This window comes from Falco biarmicus, chromosome 2 (genome assembly GCF_023638135.1).
Source record: "Falco biarmicus isolate bFalBia1 chromosome 2, bFalBia1.pri, whole genome shotgun sequence".
Taxonomy (NCBI): Eukaryota; Metazoa; Chordata; class Aves; order Falconiformes; family Falconidae; genus Falco; species Falco biarmicus.
This window is the reverse complement of record NC_079289.1, coordinates 31,985,967-32,008,124: the sequence shown is the minus strand read 5'-3', so window position 1 is coordinate 32,008,124 and position 22,158 is coordinate 31,985,967. Positions and strand designations below refer to the sequence as shown.

Genomic DNA, 22,158 nt, shown 5'->3' with positions numbered 1-22,158 from the left:
CCTAGTTTTCCCCTTTGATAACTGCAAAGATGCGCAGAGAGATCAATGCAGAGCCTCCTACACTGTCTTGTAGCACCTAAATACTATTTCAGGTTTTTTCGTATGTATTTTTCATTTTGATAAACGTTTTATGTTTTGTATCAGCGTTTTACTGGAGTCTGCTGTTCTGCATGAAAGGGCTAATAGTATGAAAATCAGCTACATTTCTGAATGCATTGTACTCTCCTGGTCGCCTCCATCTCCTTCCTTCCCCTTTACTCAACCCCTTTATAAGGTTCTTTCATACTTCAGAAAAAACATACGGTGATGACTTTTGCTGTAGGATTTCTATCAAGATAGCTCTGCTCCATGCTACACAGATGCATTTTAAGCTGCTTGTGAATGAAATCAGAAGGAAACATGATAAAAAAAAAAAAATTTGGTAGCATTATACAACATGATGGAGTGCATGGTAGGTTCTGTGAGCAGGGTGAGAGAAGTGTCACCACTGGACTTGTTTAAGTATGATGAGTTTCATATAGTTTCTCAAACACTGCATAACCGTAGCAGTATTCAGTCCAAACCCTTACTCAGTTTCCATTCAGGAAGCAGATTCAAAACCAGCAACAGAATACAACCTTTTTTTGACCTGTTGTGTGAACACTGTCTTCAGCTTCTGAGCTAAGCAAATCTGGGTCTCACAGTCAGGACTGAAGCAGAAATCCCCATCCTTGCTACCAGCAAGCAGGGAGGTACTTCCCAGTCCCTCGTGGCTCTAGCATCTCTCCTCAATGGAGTTTCCCACCACAAAGGGGGTTTCAAAGTCTCCTGTCCACTCCGGAGAGCTTCCCCAGCCCCACCCCTGACCCTGCACAGACCCTCTGGCCCCATCTCGGGAGGGCAAGATCATCCCTGTGTGAGAAGCAAGAGGGGAGGGAGGCAATACATGCCCAAACCTCTCTACATGAGATGTTTCAGGGTGTGATCTGCTTTTATCAAGACAATCAAACCGCTGAGCATCCATCTGCACTTCTCATGGCACAATCTCACCTGCCATTTGCTAGAGATCGTCTTCACTTGATATCTGCAGCAGTGAGGCACCAGCTGGCCAACTTTGTCTGTGGCTTCAGTGACACTAACAAAGGCTTGAGGTCCCATTTGCTTGAAAAGTCAAGTTGCTCACAGATTTAAGGGTCAGTTTACAGTGTTTAAACCAAATCCATGTGCTGAGGAAGCCAGTATCTGACAAAAACAGCAGTCTACTGCTCTTACGGAGCAAAAAGTTAAGCCCAAAGGCTCCTGTTTACAATGCTACCACCTAAACCTTCTGTAGACATTTGCAAGACACAGTTGGTCTACAGCCTGAGCTGAAATCCCAAAGAAGACAAGGGGCAAGCCTGACCAGCTTCAACAGTCAAGATCTTAAAAGGCAAATACAATGTTAGGACCTCCTCATATCACTGTTTTTAAAGCAGAAGTCCCTACTACACTCAGGGTCCTTCATGAATCAGTTTTATTTGTTCTCTGAAGAGTGAAGTTACATTTATAAAAGCCTAAGATAAATGTCTTAACAGTCAGCAGGGTAGATTGTAAACACTATGGGCCAAAATACATTAGCTTTCTGAATCAGTGTTTTTCATCACTGGAATGAGAATTACCTCCTTAGAGGGATCCACTCTGTAATCTAAATAATGGCTTCTGACTTTATCATACCCTGACGAACCAACGCAAATTCAAAGACTACCACCCTACTCAGTCAAAGACCACTCTGCCCAATTAAATCCATCAAACACTTCCCTGAAGGTCAGTAGAAATGCTGTGCACAAGACGATTGGAACATGCTTCATGCTGTACAGACCTGCACTGCTTTGTCGTTGTGACCACAATTTCCTGCACAGTTAAACTGTTCATACACTCAACGAGGGCTGCTCGCTAAAAGAACAGCGTGTGCTGTGATCTTACCTCCCGGGCTCAAGCGGTGGGTCCAAACTGCGGGCACAACAGCTCGACAGCTGCAAATCCAACAGAAAGAGGAGAAGTTCTTAAAAAAACCCAAACTTCTGGTGGCTGGGGAACTGCCAAGTAGTATGTCGAAACAGGTTGCTGCGTGACGAGGAAAATCTTCCTTTTCTGCAGAGCAACTCGTCAAGCCCAAGACTGTAAGCCCAAGACTGAGCCCAGAGCGGGAAGTGACTGGTGACAAAACATCATCGTGAAATAGATTGTCTTTATAAGGAAATTCTCTGGTCTCCCTCGCGTCGTTACGCCTACAATAGGTGCACTGATGTGTACTGCTTCCTCTCAGTTTTACCCTCTTTGGTTCAGTTCTCTTTCACTAAGCAGATGTATACGCACCAAACACCTTCTCTTTTTGGTGATAAAAGCAGCCATGTTTTAAATTTGCATGACAACAAGGTCTGCAGTCCTACCCTGCGTTCAATACAGGGCTGGCTGCAAAGTCAGGCTGGGGCTTTTGGGGCCGCATCTCCAGGGATGGAGAGTCCTCAGCATCTCTGAGCAACCTCTGCCAACATTTGACTGGTCTCACTATGAAAACTTTTTTTCTTTGCATGTGGTTGGAATTTCCCTTGATGCAACTTCTGACCTTTTATTCTCAGTGCACACTGACAAAAGGCTGGGTCCGTCTTCTCTGTAAGTTCCGATTAGGTAGGTGTAGGCACCAGTAAGATTCCCCTCAGCCCTCTCTTCTCCAGGCTGAACAAGTTCAGCCTTCTCTGCCTCTTCTTGGATCTCATGTATTCCAGCCCCTTGACCACCCTGGTGGCTCTCTACGGTTTGTCAAAGCCTTTCTTGTACAGGGGAGCCTCAAACAGGACACAGTGCTCCTCACGCCACCTCACAACTGACACTAATTTCAAGGGTATGTTTCCCAGCTACACTGAGGGTCAAGGGTAAAAGTGTGTGATGGATGCAAACATTAGCTGTCTTTCAACCCTGGTGATGCAGCATTGCAGAAGCTGTAGCAGAACTGAAAACACAACATCAATAGATTAAAATGATTCATCAGTCCCATGGGGATTTTAACAAATGTCCTGCCTTAAGAGCAGAATTCCCACCACTTTCCATAGGCTGAAGAATCATCCTTCAGCTTCTTTAACAACTTCTATTCTGACTTTTACTACCTCTGAAAACAGGCAGCTGAAAAAATAACCCAACTGAATGGGCTTTAATGAAAAAGCTGTCATTCATGATTCTTCAGACCAGCTGAACCATCAGCTACAAGCTTCTGTCAGAGAGCTTCAGGAAAACCTTCTCATGAACAAATCCCCATAGTTAAGATCTATCCTTGAAGCACACGTACATTTGCTGTATTCAGAATTACACTGAAATATGTTCCAGGCATTTATGATTACTTCCTTCTACTAGAAAAATACCTCCTGTGTGGTATTTCGTTATTTGACAGACTCCCCTTCTTTGTTTGCTAAGATATTTAACACTAGCCTGATGATTTGCCCCAACTTTTTTCTTACAGGCTTTTTCAAATCCTTAATTATTTCTGTTGCACTCCACAACACCTCCTTAGATGCTGCAGTACCTTTTCTGAGATAGGGAAGAGGGCACCAAATGGATGCATACCTTAAATCTAACATCTTACTTGCACAGGAAAACTAGGGGTGGGCGTTTTCTTATCAGAGACGTTTGCTAAGCACTCTTAACATCCTCCCTTGAGTTATCATAGCTGTTGCAGAAGTTAGGTGAAGTACTCAGATTTTCCACCCTAGCGTATGATATTTTATATTCATCTCAATTAGACTGAGCTTAATCCTGTGTCATCAGCACACAGTACTGATTCATACCAGGACATATCAATAAGCACCAGCTGTGCTTAAAAAGTGCTCAAACAGCTTAGAAATATGAGAACAGTGGGGATGAGATTTAAAGTATGATGGATTTATAAACAACAAAAAAATTATATATTTGCCATATGGACCATGAATCCCTTTTCCTTTTGCTGCTTTACTGCAAGACCTACTAGAATGTCACTGTGTATACCTAAAAATGCTGTCTCACCAAAATTCACTAAACTTAAATAGTCTTTACAGACAACCTGAGCTGAAGTCCTGTCATGACAACGCACTATTTAAATTCTGCACTGTGCATCCTTGAAGCATCACACAAATAACAATTTTATTGGGCAGCACTGAAATACACTGCATTGGTACAGTGCAATAGTTAACTCCCACCTGTACCTGGTTAACTTGTACCTATGTGATGCTTGTTTATGGTATTGCTGGCAATATATGATTATATACCAATGATCTCTCTAATGTAATTTCTTACACAGGACAGGATACTGCAGGCAATCATTATAGTATCTATTTCCTAGAAGTGTGTTGAATCATAACTCTTCAATATAAATGAAGTACGCTTACAGTTAGCAACAGACTGGTTGGTGTTACGATAGGATGTGCTGTGATACCGAGTTCAATGTCCATTACTGTCCCCCATTAGAAAAATAATACATTTGACCTACAGCTCCAGTCTTAGGGGCAAAATCTCAGTGCAGCTACTGTGAGATTTACTTGAATGAAAGGCAGAGGAGTTAGAAGGGTGTTCCTCCAGTTACATGCAAGGATATTAGGAAGCAGCTAAGATGACTATTAAGAACCATAAATTAACATGCACTGTGCCTAATCACTGACAGAGAGAGGACTATAATTATGAACAGACTATGCCCCTGAGCCACAGCCAAACAGGTTCAAAACCAGTCCTTTCCCCTCTGTTGTCACCACTAAAACACATCAAAAGCCTTGCCCCTTATCATCCCTGTGCCTGAAGGACCTTTCTTTCCACGTACCTTTTGCAGCACTGATACTCTCATCCTGCTGCCCGTGCAATGCAGCCACGCTTCGCTGCAGGTCAGGCAGGCTGTGTCACTGCAGGCTTCAAACCCTTCCACAGCTTTTGTCCTCCTCTCTTGCAGCCTTGGCTCTCCTCTGCCCCTGCCTCAGCCCTGCCAGCCCTGAGCAGCAGCAGGTGTTCACTCCTGCCTCCTCGCCTGCCAGCGGGCTCTCACCTTCCTCCCCTTCACCCCTGGGTGTCGTGGGGAGCCTTAGCAAGGGCAGCCACTGGCCACCTTCTCCTGTCATCAAGCTTGGATATTTCTTAACAAGGTAAGAGGCAACCCAAAAACCCTGCAGGAACCATTGATCCCAATTGGTTTCTGCCAATGAGTGGGAATTAAATTCAAAGGAACTGGGGCATCTGCCTAAGAAAAGGTACAGCAGCAGCTTCAAATTACTTGGCAATATTGTGTTCTGGCAGCCCAGAGGGGGTCTGCAGGGATCCCCAACTGAGGAGAGATTTGAGGTCTGCTGTAGGTGAACAGTTTCCTTGTGGGAACTAGGGAAGAGTATTCCTGCGGTGGCCTTTTCTGGCACGACCACCTCTTTCTTGGCTCTTGCATTTGTAACTGCTCACTGCAGTCTCCCAAGACCCTCTTCCTTGGTCTTCCTGGAGACTGCTTCTGCTTCAGGGAATGAGTTGCTCCAAAGGCCATTATTTTGCAAAATCACATTCGTATCACACACCACCTTCCCTTGCCGCTGCTGATACAGTCACAGGTTGTGGACTGTCCTCCTTCCAAGAACATACACAGGATGGGAAGGGCGTGGTGGGGAGCAAAGCAGGGACAGCAGCACAAATCTTCCAGACTGACAGTGGCAGCTTCCTGTGGACCTTGCAAAGTGTCTTTGTTTTAATGACAGCACAATTTTAAATGAACCCTTTGAGAGGAACCTCCTGGTCCATGAAAAACTAGGGCAAATCAAAATTAATGGAAATTATTTAAAAATGATCTCATTTAAACAAATAATATCTTGCTTTTACGTAAGTACAGAGTACCCAGTCTAATTCCCACTACAGTTTGATGCAATCTAAATCACACCTTTATTCCATGTGACCCCATTCTTGTTCCTATTGAAGTCAGTGACACTTCCAGTAGCCACTAGTGATTTAGATACTGAAATAACCTGCCTTGCTTCTGAAAATGGACCCTGAGAACTTAAATGCTGTTGAAAGGTAAATGAGTCCTTGTGAAGCAGGAGCCATTACTCTGATGGCATGTGCTCAGGTAGAGGGGAGGTAATCTGACCTACTGCTGGGACTGTCTGCGTTAGCAATGTATCTCAAAATGCCACTTGTGATCTCTGTGGGAGAGAGAATACTAAAGACTGGGAGCTTTGCAGAATGCATGTGAAAATAAGACCTTTTGTGCTGTATTCTTCCTGCATTACATCTGCCAGAAAAAGCCTTGAGAATACAAAGCAATAGTGGGTGATCCCATTGAATTGTTCACAACCTGGAAACCAGGGTCTTTTGCAGCTGGAATCATGATATCATGAAATACTTGTTGGTGCAACAAGAGCATCTCACTCTCTGTCTCAATCTGTTCGTGCAGGAAGGAGTGGGGCAGACCTGTCACTGCAGGACTTCACCTCCAGCTGGAGCCTGCCACTGAGCTGTCCCTCCCAGAGACATGGGATCCCTGACCCTCATGCAACCACCACCCTCCATGCCAGGACCCCTTGTACCGGCACTCCCAGCGGTGCCCTGCACAGCCGCTGCACGGAGCCAGAGGAGGAGGGAGAAGGCAGCGTGGAGGGTGCTGGCCCACGCCTGCACAGGTGTGAAGAAAATGAAGGGAAACCTCTGCCACACAGCAGGGCTGGCAGCCTTGAGCGGGAATCGGCAACAAGGCATTTTTACCTGGGCAGGAAGGGAAGCCTAGGCTCATATACTGGCACGTCTGGAGATAGAGGAATGTAGAAAGAAGGTCTCTCATACTGAAAAGCATGCTTTTGGCAGGGTCATTCTCAGGACCAGTGGCTCTCCAAACTCACACTTTCCCTTGGAGCTGGGCACAGGAACGACCAGGAGGATAATGTCCTGTTAAACTTAGGCTGGGAGACTGGTTTATGGTTTTACATGCTTGTGCAGCTTTTGGTTTCCAAACCCTTAACTCTGAAAACCCATCGTAGAGCCTTTTAAGGAAAACTTTATTTCAGTTTCACTGTCAAGCTGTCTTATTTAGGAGTCAAGATGAGCCACAACGCTCAAATAAGCTACGAGTAGACTGTTTCCACATCACAAAGCTAAAGATCACTCCTAAGCAGGGGGTACAACCTACAACCAGCCTAGAAAGATCTACACATCTCAAAACATACATTCAGGGCTCTGAGAGAGAACAGTGTCTGCTGGCAGAGGGTGAGACAGGGCAACAGTCAATTGTAGGTCCTGGAGCAGGTTGTTTCCTCAGCAGAAATAGCCAAACATCTCTGTGAAACAAAAAGCAGATAGCTCTGAGGCCATGGATGAACTTTGGGTTGTCAGGCTTGGTACCGAATTCCCAGTCATTTGCTTGAAAGTGATTTCCTGCACTGAAGTGACTGAATGTGTTTGAAAGTTTTCCTTATGGCCCAGTCCCAGGTCCTTGCAGTGAGAGCTTAGCCTTACTTAAAAGGCATAAGGAACAAGATTAATTTCTTGCAAGTAGCCTGAACTTTGAAGGAGAGGCATTTAAGCAAGTGAAAAATGGCAGGGAAGAAAACACCCTGTAAAATGAAAGCAATGATAAATAAATAACAGGAAAGTGTACACCCCACTACAAATTTAATAGGCTACACCCAGCCATGAATTATTGAGCAGAACCATCCATTTGCTGCAACGGCGAGTACTGGTGAAATATTAATAACGGTGCAGGAACTAATCTTGGGTTTTACTTGGTGGGAGAGTGAAAAGAAGAGGCTGGAAAAGCCTGGCCACTGTTAAGCAGCAGAGCAGCCACGGCCAGCAGCCAGCCCGCAGGTCTGACTGCAGCGGGAGGAGGAGGGCACGCGCCCTGCCTCTCCCAGGAGAGCACCCAAATCCCACGGCTCGAACAGAGACCAGCGGTGACTCCTCCAGCTGATATATCCGTTTCCAAAAGGATATGGGTCTAGAAGTGTCATTCACAGAGGCTGTTGCAACAATACTGGCTCTTGTGTATTTATTTTTTTGGGCAATCCTATGAAAACCAGAGTCTTGGTTAGACCCTGACTCAGCCCAAAACCTGTTTCTGAGCTGTTCGGGTTTTCTTTCAGGGTCTGGAGCACAAGTCTGGTGAGGAGCGGCTGAGGGAACTGGGGCTGTTCGGCCTGGAGAGGAGGAGGCTCAGGGAGACCTTATCGCTCTCTACAGCTGCCTGACAGGAGGGTGTAGGCAGGTGGGGGTCGGTCTGTTCTCCCAGGTAACAAGTGACAGGGCAAGAGGAAACGGCCTCAAGTTGCACCAGGGGAGGTTTATATCGGGTATTGTGAAAAAATTTCTTCACCAAAAGGGTTGTCAAGCATCGGAACAGGCTTCCCAGGGAGGTGGTGGAGTCACCGTCCCTGGAAGCATTTAAAAATGCATAGATGTGGTGCTTAGGGACACGGTTTAGTGGTGGACTTGGCAGTGCTGGGTTAATGGTTGGACCTGATGATGTTAAAGGTCTTTTCCAATCTAAATGATTCTATGATTCTACAATTTCATCTTTGTGATGAGGGAAAAAGTATGAAAACGTGACTTCGGTGGCTCAACTCGTCAGAGGCTTACAGGAGTAAAAAGCATGGAGAAACAGATGGAAAAAGTATTTTATTTTTAATTATAATTATGACACTTGATTTTGCCAAGCTGGGAGGAAACAAAGTCATGATTTCTGAGGATCTGAATTTGTCAAAAGCTGTCTCACTGTAACTTATCTGTTATACTTACAGTCTATCTCACCCAATTTTTGCTGAATAAACCATAGGTGGCTTTGGCTTAGCGGCAAAATGGGCTTCCCCAGACCCACCTGCCCTGCCTGCTATGTGGGCACAAGGCTCTGCCATGTGCCTGGGGCAGCTGTCACGGCAAAGATAAAGCACTTCTGCTGGGAGCCCAGGCGCCGCCATCCCACTGCCACAATTTCAAGTACCTGTCTTCTGCTGCAAGCTGGTCCAACTGCAGGAAAAAAACCCATATTTGTAAGTGAAGCTGCTCCCCCCAGACAAGTTCTCCACAGGCAGCTTTTTGCCAAGAAAAATGTAATTCAATTTCCTTTGGGCCCAGATGGAAATCTGCACATGAACACTTGTAGGACTGAACAAAATATCATGTGCACACAGGCTCACTCGCACACGTACCTTCTTGAATACTACATCATTATATTTATATTTTATATGTTTTTACATTTTGGAAATTTTAACCTCCTAGGCTGTTTGCTTTCCTTTTAGCTTATTTTTCATTTTTTTAACTCAGCTTCTTTAAAAGCTATATTCCTGTATCTCTTCTTCTTTTTGTTGGCATTTTCCCCTTTATTCTCTCATTTTCCCTTTGCACATTTTCTGTAAGTTTTTTCCCTTTTCCCTCCACCTCTTGCCATTTCCTTACTCCCTGGCTCATACCCTGTTTAAGCTCTCTCGCTCTCACGCAGTGTGCTTCTGTGAGCATTCTTCACAATATTTCTAAGGGTATTTAGCTCAGAAGCCCCACTTCTTTTTACAGCCTCTTGCCTGCATTTTCCAAGCATGGTGGTCAATGGCCTGAAGTTCTGCACAGAAGCTGCCACTCAGAAACCTGTACAAGCAGTTATTAGTTCCCTGTTGGGAGGGGAAGTTTGCCTCCCGCAGGAGGAACTTGCTGCGTTTCTACAGAACATAAAAAAAAATAATAATTCAGTACAGAATGTGGAGAACAAATGCCCAAACCGAGGGCATTTCGTTTCCAGCCTTGCCACGGCTGTGTTTGCAGAGCCAGCCCTGCTTCTGGCTCCGCAGCAGAGGGACTCGCCATGCTCCTGCAGGTGGAGGTGAGAACCAGCGCTAGGCTGACCGTGTGCTGCACTGGGTGACAGCCTTTCACTCAGAAGGAACACGTCCTGCATCGACTGGAGCTGCAGGAAGACAAAAAAAGATTGGGTGGTTTGGGTTTTTTTGATGGAGGCATCGGTATGGAAATTAAAGACAGGAGGTATCTGAGGTCAGGCTTTCTGCAAAGGTCCTGAATCCAACAAACTCTTACCTGGTACATCTCTATTTTTGGAAAAGGAATGCTTACAAGGCCACCCTCTTTCCTGACAAATCTAGTCCCAATAATGTTTTTACATGGTGATTAAGAAAACCTCCAATCAGAGCTTGTATTTGGGATTAATCCCTTTCATGATATACATAAACTAACAAATATGAGGGGAAAAAGCTTGGGAAGCGGGAGACACTTCTGCCCCTCTCTGCCTGCTAGCAATCGTGAGCACCGATTACAGCTGGTCTTACTTGCAATTCTGCTTCAGGCCAAGCCCCACAAAAACCCAGTTACAATTCCTTCATGTTTTCAGTATCAACTTTGCTTATCTCAAATAAGCAAAACCAAGCTTTTCCTTGCTTTTCTTGTTCTGTTTGTTTTTTCACTTTGCTGGTCAAACACCTTCCTGCCCTAGTGGTTAGCATTGACACCTCTTGGAAGCTCAGCTGAAATAAGGCTGGAAGCTCAGCTGAGATAAGGTTGAAGAGATGTGGATGCGCTCTGCAATTGGAGGGTATGCATCCAAAGACATGTTCCTATTCTATAAGTCTATACAGAGCAGTAGCCAGGCTTTGACAGTAACGGTGGCCAAGATTGTGAGGCTTTGCATGCCTAAGCAAAAGTTTGAGGCACCCTGGACAAGTTTTAGCAATCAACATATTTAACACCTAACTAAAATACGGTCAGGAAGACCCTCTGTATTGGGACAGTAGTTAAGTTAACAATCATACAGAAGGCGCATGTGGTAAAAGTGAAAACCAGACTAATTTTGCTGACTGCTTAAAGTGAAAGACCTTTGAGGGAACACAGAGAGATGGAAGGATCCACCACTCGAAAGCCAGTACCAAGTGTGACGTGTCAGATACTTGTCAGCAGCACACAGATGCTGCTTGTGTTGCTGCCAGTGGGTACCATACAGGAGCTGCCTGCACTGCTAGGAAGCAGGCAGAGCACATCCTCAGACATGCAGGGGTGTTCCTCGGCTCTGCATCCTCATTTAGCTGCTCCGTTTTCTGTGCTGCTGTGGCAATGCACACCAAAAGCTAATGAGGCAAAGTCAACAGGTGTGTTTCCAAATGTCAGAAGACTCAAAAGAGCCCCTAAACAACTGTTCTTGAAAAGGAGCACAAAACATTAGCTCTTGCGTGTTATCTAAAAGACAGATAAACTTGAAACAAACATTAATTGCTCTTTTGACACAGCATTCGAGAGACACAGGAGAAACTGAAATGTTAAACAATTCAGCAGCAAATGAAAACTCCACAACTGTATTGATCTTCTCTGTGTGTTTGTCAGTGGTGTCAGGAATTTAGAAACCAAGGCCTTCTGCAGGGCAAAGCCAGGAGATAAACCCTGTGCTACCCAAGTGACACACACCAGTAATCCCAGCAAATGCCCACTTCGCTTTCACATATCATGGAAAAAGAACAAACCCTCCCAGGCAGCTGCCCAGAAATCCCCTGCACAAACAGCCCAAGGAGCAATAGTGGTTGGCCATATCCAGCTCTGCATCCCACTAAAAAAATGCACAGACCATGTCTTCCTTGCAGGTCACCCACAAGTCAACAGTGAGTCCATTTTCCCAGGCACTCATTGACCTGTAGGGAGCAAAAGCACACAACCCACCCCCTAAACCTAAACCCCAAAGGGACAGTGTCACTAGTCCTGCTCCTAGCCGACTTTGCTGCCCAGTTTCCATCCCTCATTCTACAGCTGGGCTGATGAGCGGGACAGCTCTGGAGATGATCTCGGGCAGATCTATTTAGCCTCTTCTCAGATAACTATCCGTGCCTCACACAATGAATGGCAAACACCCTCACCTCTGAGCTCAGCTGTTCCCAAACAGCAGGGACAGAGACCCTGAACACATTCAGGATGAAGGAAACCTTTGCAGATGATACCACTGGCCAGCTTATGTCATGACCTGGAAGTGAGCAACTGGCCAGTATGGACAACTGAGGCATGGCCAGCAGCCCTGCTGTCACTGCCCCTGGGTAGGCAACTGAAGTTGTTCCAAGGACAAGACATGGGCATGCAGGGAGTGTGGGGCTCGATTGCCCTGGTGAGCTGATGCCTGCCCTATGGCAGCAGGAGGGAAGGGGGAAAGCAGGTGTTCCACGGACACAGGGAGGATGGAGCCAGACAAGCTTCCCAAATAGCTGAAAGCCATTCATGGAACCTTACCCTCTGCCTCTGTCTCCTCTGCATATCCCACACAAGATAACTGAGGGTACACAGAGGAGAGATGGGCACCAGGAATACCACCTGAGCAGTAGGATTTCTTGATGCATCATCAGTGTAAGATGATTTCCTCCTGCAGTTTCGACACCCTGCAGTGCTGGTGACATTTTGCATGCTCCATGGGCACAAGGAGCAAGCCAAAGAGGCTGCAGTGTAAGTCCTCTGCAGATCTCCACAGCCAGGAGTATCTACATATCCACCCTGGGGGTTGCCAGTCCTGTTCTACCAGGCCCGTTCCCACTGAAGCTGGTGGCAGACATGCCTGGCAAGCACTGCCATGGCCAGTAATGTACAGACTGGCCACAGAGTCCACTCCAAAATTTTGGACCAGGTACAATAAGCCATGTTATTGCTCAAGGATAAAAATGGCCTCAGTCACTATGAAGTGCTGGCCAGAAACCATCCTCCCTGGCACCTCAAGTTTGTGTAGAGGAATGGGTAAGGCAGCCAGGAATTTTTCTTCCAGAATGGTCCCAAGTGCTCAGCTTTTTTCCACTTTGCAGCTTTGTGTCTTCTTTGTTGCTAGGGCTAGTTTGTACAAGAGCTCCTGGAGCCTCTGGGTACTGTGGTTCCAGGAATGAAGAAAGATAGAGGGTAAGAAGGCAAGCTGCCCCAAAGGGCTGGCACTCTCCCAAATGAAACAGAGAGGGAGGTAAGAGGAACCAGATATAACAGGCAGACAGGATGGTTTGCTCTACCACCATCATTCAGGTAGCTGCAAAAGCATGGGGGAGAAGAAAGCAGGAGCACCTTCAGTTTTTACTACAATCCCCTTTGCTAGCCAGGACTGAAGGAATAAGATTGAGATGAAAGTCTAGCACAAACCACCAAATAGCTCAAGGGAAAGAGTGTTCAGTGTCAAGAGTGCCAGGAGCAGTCTGCCTGCTTGCTTTGGCTGGTTTAATGCTCCTTCAGGCATTTCTTTGCCTTTTCCCACCTGGTGAATTATGAGCTTCACATGAGCAGCAATGAGTTTCCTACATGACAGTAACTCTAAATCCTTTTCCAAGCATTAGTGTGGAAAGTATCCAAGTATCCAAGTTTTAGCTATAACAAAATATTTTCTTCATCTCTTCTACATATTACATGTACTGAGTAGTGTGTAATGAAATATCTGCTTTAGCTGTCACACACACTGCACAGCCAAACCATAGGAGAGCCAGGCAAAGACCTCCCACTGCGGAAAATCCCATCAGTTTGCCTGGTTCCTCTCCCTCCTCTGCACATGAGCTGTTCCTGCAACTGCAAAAGGAACAAAAACTAGGGGGCAGCTCTGATGGCCTGCAGCGATCCCCTACAAACCAGTCTTCTCCTGATTCATTTCGCAGAGGAGACCTCCCGTGCTCCTGTGCAGCACACTGATTAAGGGCATCCTCAACTGCATGCTGCAAGCTGTGACTCACACATCACATTTAAACAAGAGGGTTTGCAGGCACTTTTGCAAAGACTAGATTTAGTTCAGCCTGTTTGTATTTCCTCAGTAGTTTCAGCTGTATGTTGTAATCTGTTTCCTTCATGGCTGAAGATCTGTTACCTTTTATTTTAAAAATAAGTGCATTTCCACACCCCAGTGAGATTTCAGTACTGTGGGCTTTCTCTACTTAAAGCTCAGGGACACCTTTGGCAGGTGTATTTCTGGCCATGGCCACATGAATGAGGCACCGTGAGGACAGCTGGCATGTGAACTATTATGCTTCAGCTACTCTATGGCCAAGGGTTTGTTCCAGCAATGAATGGAAGAGATGTTGACTCATCAGTGAGAGATAAATTACTGTGCATTTACTAAGATCCTGTGTACTGGCTGCGCTGCAGCCTCCCCACAAAGCCGTGTGGTCCCCCTTCCTTCCCAGCACACAACTGTCTGCAGCCACAACCCCAGCTTTTACTAAAGGCCATCTTTTCAGCAAGTCTTCCTAGCTGCCCTCGCAAAACAAGTCAGCATTTAAGCAAAGGCTGTGCGCTTCTGTCCAGAATTTCTAGGACATGCTGCTGCATGGGTTCTGTGCACCTGGGCCAATGCAGGAGTCCTCAAATCCCACCACAAGAAAGGCTCTAAGGGGAAGGATGAGAGGATAAATACATGGCAGATACATGGTAGTTCCAGCCTAAGGGGATACTTCTCTTGCAGCTGCAAAGATTTCTGTTTACCATTGGTTGCACAAACCCATTTAACTAAAGGTATGTAGATGCCGAAGGCAGAGTAGTGCAGAAATACGATTTGCTTAAAAAGCTAGCTTAAAAATTTGCTTAAAGAAGCTAGCTCAAATGCTGGTAGTAACCAAGGTGCCACTGACTAATGTAATTAATTAATTAATATTCTACTTCTTTTATTTAAAAAAAGACATATTTTTAATACATGTATCTTGGAGACATCTCCTATGGTTTGAAATAGTGGTCTAACCATCAGACATCCTTCCCCTTCTGACTTTCTGCTTGTCTATATATCGTACGTAATTGTGAAAGTAGATGTTGAAGATGTCTGAACATTGGGATGCAAATGAGAACTGCAGACAAAGGCTAATGCTTGGGCACTCGAAGCTTTGCAGCAAGGGCAGCCAGCAGGGGTTATCTGAAAATCAGTGTCAAATGCCAGTCCTCACCTGAGGGCTGCTTTTGAATTGGCTTGAAAACTGGTTTTCTAATTCTAGGAGTGTAGCATCCACACAAAAATACTGGGGCTATACCAGTGGGTATATCACAGCATTGAGAAATCAGATGTAAAATGTGTCAGCTATCCTTTAAGGTGGGTCTAAAGGATCTTTAGCAAGGGTATTTTCCTTCTCTGAGTCACTATAAATCCCTGTCTCATTTTCTGGAAAGTATCTCTCCTTTGATACCTCTTTTTTGACCTAGCAATCTCTCTGAGGCAATCGGACAATATAAGAACTGTGTTTGCAATGTAAAAATAAAGAAACTGATTACTGCCTCATCCTGTAGAACAGTTACCATCATCAAGAAGCAAAACATTATTTTCTCTTTTCGGGATTTTTTTTTTTGGCTAACTAATTATTTGTCCCAAATGCCTTGTGCATACTGACATGTCCAGTGCTACCTCAAACCCAACAACTTTTGCAAATATCAGGCCTCCTACAGACATGCATATTCAAAGACAGTTTCTTTTTAAAGAGTTTATGGTTGGTGTTAGTCCTGAGAAACACACTCTCATGAGCATGGGAGACTTTCAGCAGCTGATGACCCCATCTCATCAGGAAGGGAGTTGCACAGTGTTACTTCCTCTGCCCTATTTTCCCCTTGCACCATCTATCCATGTGATGTCTATGTTATTACTGACCCACTTCACAGGCAGCAGATGACCCCAGGCTTGGCACTTGGTGGCACCACAAGTCTTTCCCACCGGGTACAGGGGAGCCCGTTTCCACACTCAGAGATGGCTTCTTTATGGGGCAACCCCACCAACCAACTTGGCAAGGCATTTGGCTTTGGGTACCTCGTGAGGAGGATGCTTTCCTTCTGCTGAGTCTTGGTCTTTTTAGCAAGGGGAGCTCGTCCAAGCTAGGGGCTGCTCTGCCTACCCTTACAACAGAGCAGTCGGTGAGGACCCTCCTGATGAGCATGCTCATGGAGTTTCAAGGTGGGTATTTTAAAAAAAGAGTCGTTGGAGAAACTAAGGTTTTTTTAAAGAACACATGAACTACATCATTTTAATTCATAGGCAACAATGAATATTTTTACATTGTTGCTCATTATGTGTCCCTGCTCACACTTCCTGTGTTAATCACAGTTCTGATTAACTCTGCTCATTAAAGCCAAGCTGATCAAGTCACTAACATGCAAATGACCTCACTGCACCTGCAAAATGTAATTCAAGCAAATTTACACTGTATGACCTTTGCCATTTCCCTTAACCCTGAACGGGTCAACTCTGAGATCCAGAACCTGAGGACTTCCACAAACTTCTGGTCTGCAGGTCTTGCAGAAAGCCTGGATGCGTCTTCGTCCCTGGGACCTTAAGGTCCAGCTTTCTGATGGTAGCTGCTCAGCACTTTCCTGAGACTGCTCTATTTTTTTCATGTCTTAGACTGGCTAATCTGAAATCTCAGTTTTATTTTGAAAACTCTGACCTGGATACACAGGTGAAAAAACTGAGGAGCAAAGTCATGACACTTGCCTGTACAAAAAGACAGCAAACATATGGGGAGGGGAAGAAGCGAAAAATAGTCTACCAAAGCTAACTAATGGGAGCCAGTTACATATTCAAGAGTTTATTACTAATATTTCATGATAGAAGTCTCACAAACTGAACTTCATATTTCTCTTTACAGAATGTCAGGCAAGCAAGGACTGTATACAAAACAACAGGACATAAATGCTAGAAAAGTTTGCTGACACTTAGGAGTACAGATGTTTTCAAATGTAAAAGTAGGGTAAAAGTTGTATAGCTTGTAAAGATTTTGATATATGGTATAAATTACTTATTTTCTTGCAAATGGAGAGAGGCATTTCGTCTGTAAGGTACACTGAAATATCACCCTTTGAGTTCTTCCCATAAGCAGTAGAATACAATTATATTGACAACTTCCTAGAGTCAATCATTCAGACATTTGTTTAAATAAAAATTAGAGAATGTTCTCATGTGTCTTTACATAATCAGGAAACAAAGAAGATGTTCTAATGATGCTATTTTTAAGTATCTCTTCAGTGATTCAGTTTGAGTCTTCTGCTTAACAGCAGACACTAGGGTTTGCATTTTTCCTTGCTGTTTAACGATGACCCCATAAAACTACTGGGGGCGGGGGCAGGGAGAAGCAGTAGCTCAGTAACTCTGGCTTTTTTTCATTTTTTTTTTCACACAATTCCACTCTTACCCAGCACACTGCCTCCCTTTTACCTTGTGTACACTCAAGAAAATGAAACTTTTTTTGCACTTTTTTTCTACAACACTGGGGTAGGCAATTCAATCCCAACATGGTAACAAGCATTTATAAAAAGTTAACAAAACTGCTTTCATTTCAAGGTTAGGAAACATAACAGCATAATGACAGGAACAGTAATGAGGAAAGAAATTCCACTTTGGTAAGAAATACAGCTATTTCTGCTTAGAGGAACAAAAAAAAACTTTGTAAAATACTCAGGTCTCTGAAACAAATATTTTTTTACTGCAGTTTTACAGTTCTTCATCTCTGGGGAAATCAATTTCAGAATGATGCTGACCTTTTCCAAAAACTTTGGACTCGTCGATTTAAGTGTGCTGTGAAAGACACGGGCTGCCACTCTGCTGTCCCAAATACTCCAACACCAGAGCTTTAACCATGCTTTTCCATCCTGTCGTACTCAGCTTAGACTGAGAAGAAAGAACCGTGGGTATGTTGGTTGCAAAGGACCTCTGGAGTTCACGTACCCAAATCTCATGCTCAGTGTGTTACATTAAAACGCAATGCTACGAGGAAGGAAACTTTCCTGATCTAAAAGCATACCTGCTTACTTAGCTCATACGTATGAGTGTTCCCAGCTAAACCAGTCCGCTTTCTGCAAGATAAGGCCTTGCAAGAGCAAAATTAAACACGTTGAGATTTTCTTTAAAGAAAAAACTCTACAGAACAACCTCAGAAGTTTCCTGAAACAGCAGCAGCAAGGGTGTACATTCACAATCTAATAAAGGCCTACTAATGCTAAAATATCACAACAGGAAAATAAATATTGAAGGATCAATAATGAAAATCAACAAAAATAAATACATTTTAAACTAGGGAAATATGTTATATACTGATTCAGAATAAAAAAAAAAGATCACAATAGAAAGAGTAAATATGAATAAAGCAGATTAAAAAATATATTAGGTTTATTCAAAATACTGATTAAGTGGACTAGCTACCTTCCTATAAAAGAGAAGGAAACTGGACTAGCTGTCTTCCTGCAAGTGAGAAGGAAATGAATGCACTGTAAATACTAAGGGTCACTAGGTAGGGTAGGAAGGAAAAACAGGCACCTACAGACTGCAGATGTTTACACAGGGACTATTCCCCTCGCTAACGCCAAGCATCCGGACTCAGGCTCCTAAGCCTGCACATAGCAGGACCAACTTCAGGGCTCCTGAGAGCTGGCTGGGTCAGGGTTTCTGCTTGGGCACTCTCCAGAGGGTCTCTGCCCACAGGCAGCACAAAGAGAGCCTGGAAAAAAGCAAAATACTGAGAGAAAAAATAATGTTTTCTTTGCAGCGTCCACCACTAGTTTAGAAAACCATCCCTCAAGTCCGCCTTGTAATGCTATTACCAATTGCTGAATTTTCCAGTTGTGTGCTATGTCAGCAATAAATACTAAAGGTCAGCAGGAGGACTAGCAGCATGGTCCTAGCTTCTTCTTGATGAAAATCATTCAATTTTGGCAACGCACAGAGTTTCATCCAGCCCTTAAAACTGTAATGTGGTTTCTCTAATAGCATGGAAGAGACTAGAATTTCTGATGAATTATTGTAATTTAATGAAAAAAACCCTGCAGATTATCTGTAAAATAAATACATGAATAAATAAGTATGGTTATTTAGCAATAGTACAGGTTACACTTGTGCATGCAAAGGAGCAGAAGACGTGTATCTCTGCGTTTCCTCCTCTTGATCTCCTGGCATGTGCTCCCAACACAACCCTGCCTGTGGTTTTTCGCTGCTCCTTTCTCTTGATTTTGTGTGGATGATCGGAGGGTATGAGTTTTCTAAGGGCTTATTTTTCAGCAAGGGCTACCTGAAGTGAGTGTTGCACATGGGAAAATTCAGGAGTTGCAGGTCTGTTACAGAGACAGTGATGGGATGAGAGAGGGTAAGCATTAATGGTGAGAAAGCACCCCGTGATGTGGAAAATGGGGTTTCATCTGAGTTTCATCTTGTTTTCTAACTCAGGAATACCGTGTATAGCATACTCCATTATTGGACTGCCACCATTATTGACCTTCTCACTCACAATTTCTACATCTTAATGACTGCTAAAGGAATAGAGGAGATAATTTTGGAAGCAGCCAATGAAAGTACCGTCCAAACGGTCACCCATAACAGATCATCAATGAAGAACAGTGCCAGACACTGCTGGGGATCTGGGCCACAGTCCCTCCCATGTGTCTTGTCACACCAGACACCTGCTCAGGCGTCTGTGCCACTACCCAGCTGCTGTCACAGCCCCTGCCATTGCCATGGGAAGGGTCTGGAACAGAAAATGGAAAAAGGCTCTTTCCCCACCAGGGAAAACACACAAACCTCTGAGTGAGATGGTGTTTTAAGTACAGCTCTTGTAACTTTCTTTTATGCTGAAACAAAGAAAGATAGGCCTTGGTCTTGCAAACACAAAGGCCACCTTATTCCTGAAAGGAGGAAAAAGCCAATCCCACTGAAGCCTGGAGAAGTTTTGCCAGGAGCCCCTATAAAAGCAAAAATTCATCCCAGAATGCAGGATGCAAAACTTCCTCAGGAGAGGAAGCCTAAATCACACTCCGGTATTCAACAGGTAGGATTTTTAGCCTGGGGTGCATGTACTAGCTAGCACTGGCCCATATGGTCATACAGACATGGCTGCAGAGCCAGGAGGCAGCGCTGCAGGAAAGGGTTCCCCGACTGTCCCCACCAGCGGGCACCTGGCAGAAGGGACCTGGCCAAGCCCAAGCACTGTACCATCATCTGCTGTGCCTGGACCGACCCCACATACCACTTGCCAAATGCTTGGCTTCATGCATGTTGGTGAAACTACCAACCCTGCTGAAGTCACCGCTCCAGTGGAGAAAACTTAAGAATTCTGGTAAGGGTTTGTTGGATTATCCCTATTGCCAGACATAAAGTGCCCCATTTACCTCCAAGAGAAGACTGCAACCCAGTATTTCGCTGTCAACAGCATGAACACACATAAAATGTTTCAGTAAGAGGTTTCGGGTATCCTTTGGGTATCCTTCCAGCCTTCCTCAGAGTGTCATCCTCAGGTGTGTCATCCTCAGGGTGTCATCCACACCTACATCTGACCAGGGGACTTGGGAGTGTGCCTGGGCGATCAGGTCTGGATGCTCACCCTGGTCGTACCCTAACTCCAAACTCAAAGGCAGGCATTAACAGCCCCATTCCGCCTCCCACAGAATGGGGTGCTGGGGCAGAAACTGAGGTGTCCCGCCAGCCCCAAGCACCACCACACCATGGTGGAGATGCAACCACCGCTACTGTGCCAAGACAGGGACAGTGGAAGTCCTGCCCAAATGAGCTTACAGCCTAATGGGGGAGAGCTCACGATTTCGCACGGTGTGCATGTAACGTGCATTTCCTCGTTGTGACGTTTTGCTTTGAATCTCGCACTGCTAAGCACAAAGGCCAATGACAAAATAAATCACTCGGGCACAGTATTGATTCTTGGATGACAATTACATAAAAAAAAAAACAACTTAATGTTTCGGTGTGTTACATAAATATTTCCCCTCTGGCATCTATTATACACATTGCAGCCATACCTTTAAATTAATTTACGCAGTTTCTTTTGAGGAGAGGCATCCAAATTTTTGCCTCAGCCTATTCCACTCACTTTACGCAGTGGAGTACATGCAAAGGAAGAGCAGAAGCAGAGGTAAGAGAGGGAAATTGATTGCTGCCAGCCTGGTAGGGAAACGTTAACCTTGCAGGCAGGGGACAAACAGCAGAGTCATCTGCAACATGCAAACCAGCTTCTTCATTTCCATAGTGAGGCAAAGGAAATGCCCTTCAGAAATTCTCAACACTATTACCGCTATAAAGAAGTTGCCTTTAGTGGGACCCTGTGGACAAAAAGGAATTTAAAAAATAAATACTAAGATTAAATGTATTGGCTAAGCAGTTTTTGACACCGAAAACGGTGGTGGGTGGTCAGTGTTCGCCTGACACTGATGCAGACTGGTCGTCAGTCCCTAAACGCGACCTCACGAGATCGTTTTCAGCTAACAGAGATGCTAAAAGTGCCTCCGCTTCGGCACCCCCCCCCCTCCCTGCCCTGCCCAGCCCGCACCCTGACCCGTGCCACATCTCCGAGTCACTCTCAACCGACTTCACACCCCGGCGGGATTTCCGTCGCTCTCCAGCCGGCGGGGCTCACTTCAACCAGCACTGCGGTGCCAGGTGCATTTCCGAATAACCGTGTTGCCGAGATGAATTCTAAGAGGTTTGGCTCAGCCCGACCCAGTTTGCTGAAGCAGCACCAGGTTCACGCCTGCCCGCCCCCCCCCCCCCCCCCGCGGCCGAGCACAGGGCGACACCGAGCGCAGCGGAGCCCCGCTGCCAGCCCCGTTCCCAGCCCCGCCAGCGATGCCCGCTCCCGGGGCACGGCTCCCCGCCCGCCGCCACCCCACCCCCCCGGAGCCGCCGCCTGGTGCCGAACCGGCGCCGGGACCCCCGCGCTGCTCCCTGCCGGCACCGCAGCCCCCGGGGTCACCGCCCGCCCGGCTGCCGCGCCCCCCGGGCCCTCCCTGGCGAGCGGCGGCAGCTCCGCTTCGTTTTAATTTTCATTTTTTCCCGCCAGCACCATAGGGGGACATCAACCATCACCTATTAAGCATAACCGACAGAGGATAGTTACCAGCGAGGAGCGGCGCTGCAACAGGCGATGCCGAGCAGGGGGCGGGCGGGCTGCCGCAGCCCCTCCGCCTGCTCCCACCGCCGACGCACCCCGCGCCGCCGCGGGAGCCCCGCCCACGCCGCGGGAGCCCCGCCCACGCCGCGGGAGCCCCGCCCACGCCGCGGGGCCGCGCCCCGCTCCCCTGGGCCCGCGCGCCGCCGTCGCTGGCGGCCGTGAGGTGTCGCCGGCTGGGGCGGCCGTCGCGGCTCGGAGAAGGGGAGCCGGCGCCCCGGGACGCCCCGAGCTCTCCTGGGGGCTGTGGGGGCCTTACAGCGGGACGCCTGGCCGCCCCCGGCAAGCCCCGGCTCCCGGCGTCCTGTGCCTGAGCTCCCGGGGG

General features: G+C 46.2%; 1 protein-coding gene and 1 long non-coding RNA gene across 2 annotated transcripts in view; both read right to left on the bottom strand.

Annotated features, from left to right (window-relative positions):
- Positions 1 to 2,163, bottom strand: part of LCP1 (lymphocyte cytosolic protein 1) — a 33,087-nt gene extending 30,924 nt beyond the window's left edge. Inside the window, exon 1 of the mRNA XM_056328569.1 lies at positions 1,942 to 2,163. The gene's annotated coding sequence lies outside the window, so the exon portion shown is untranslated. The remainder of the gene's footprint in view (positions 1 to 1,941) is intronic.
- A 14,292-nt stretch (positions 2,164 to 16,455) lies between these two features.
- Positions 16,456 to 21,895, bottom strand: LOC130144989 (uncharacterized). Its single transcript, XR_008820335.1, has 2 exons — positions 21,783 to 21,895; positions 16,456 to 20,988 (listed from the first exon to the last, which is right to left on the bottom strand). It is a non-coding gene; the product is annotated as an uncharacterized LOC130144989 (long non-coding RNA).
- Between the last annotated feature and the right edge of the window lie 263 nt (positions 21,896 to 22,158).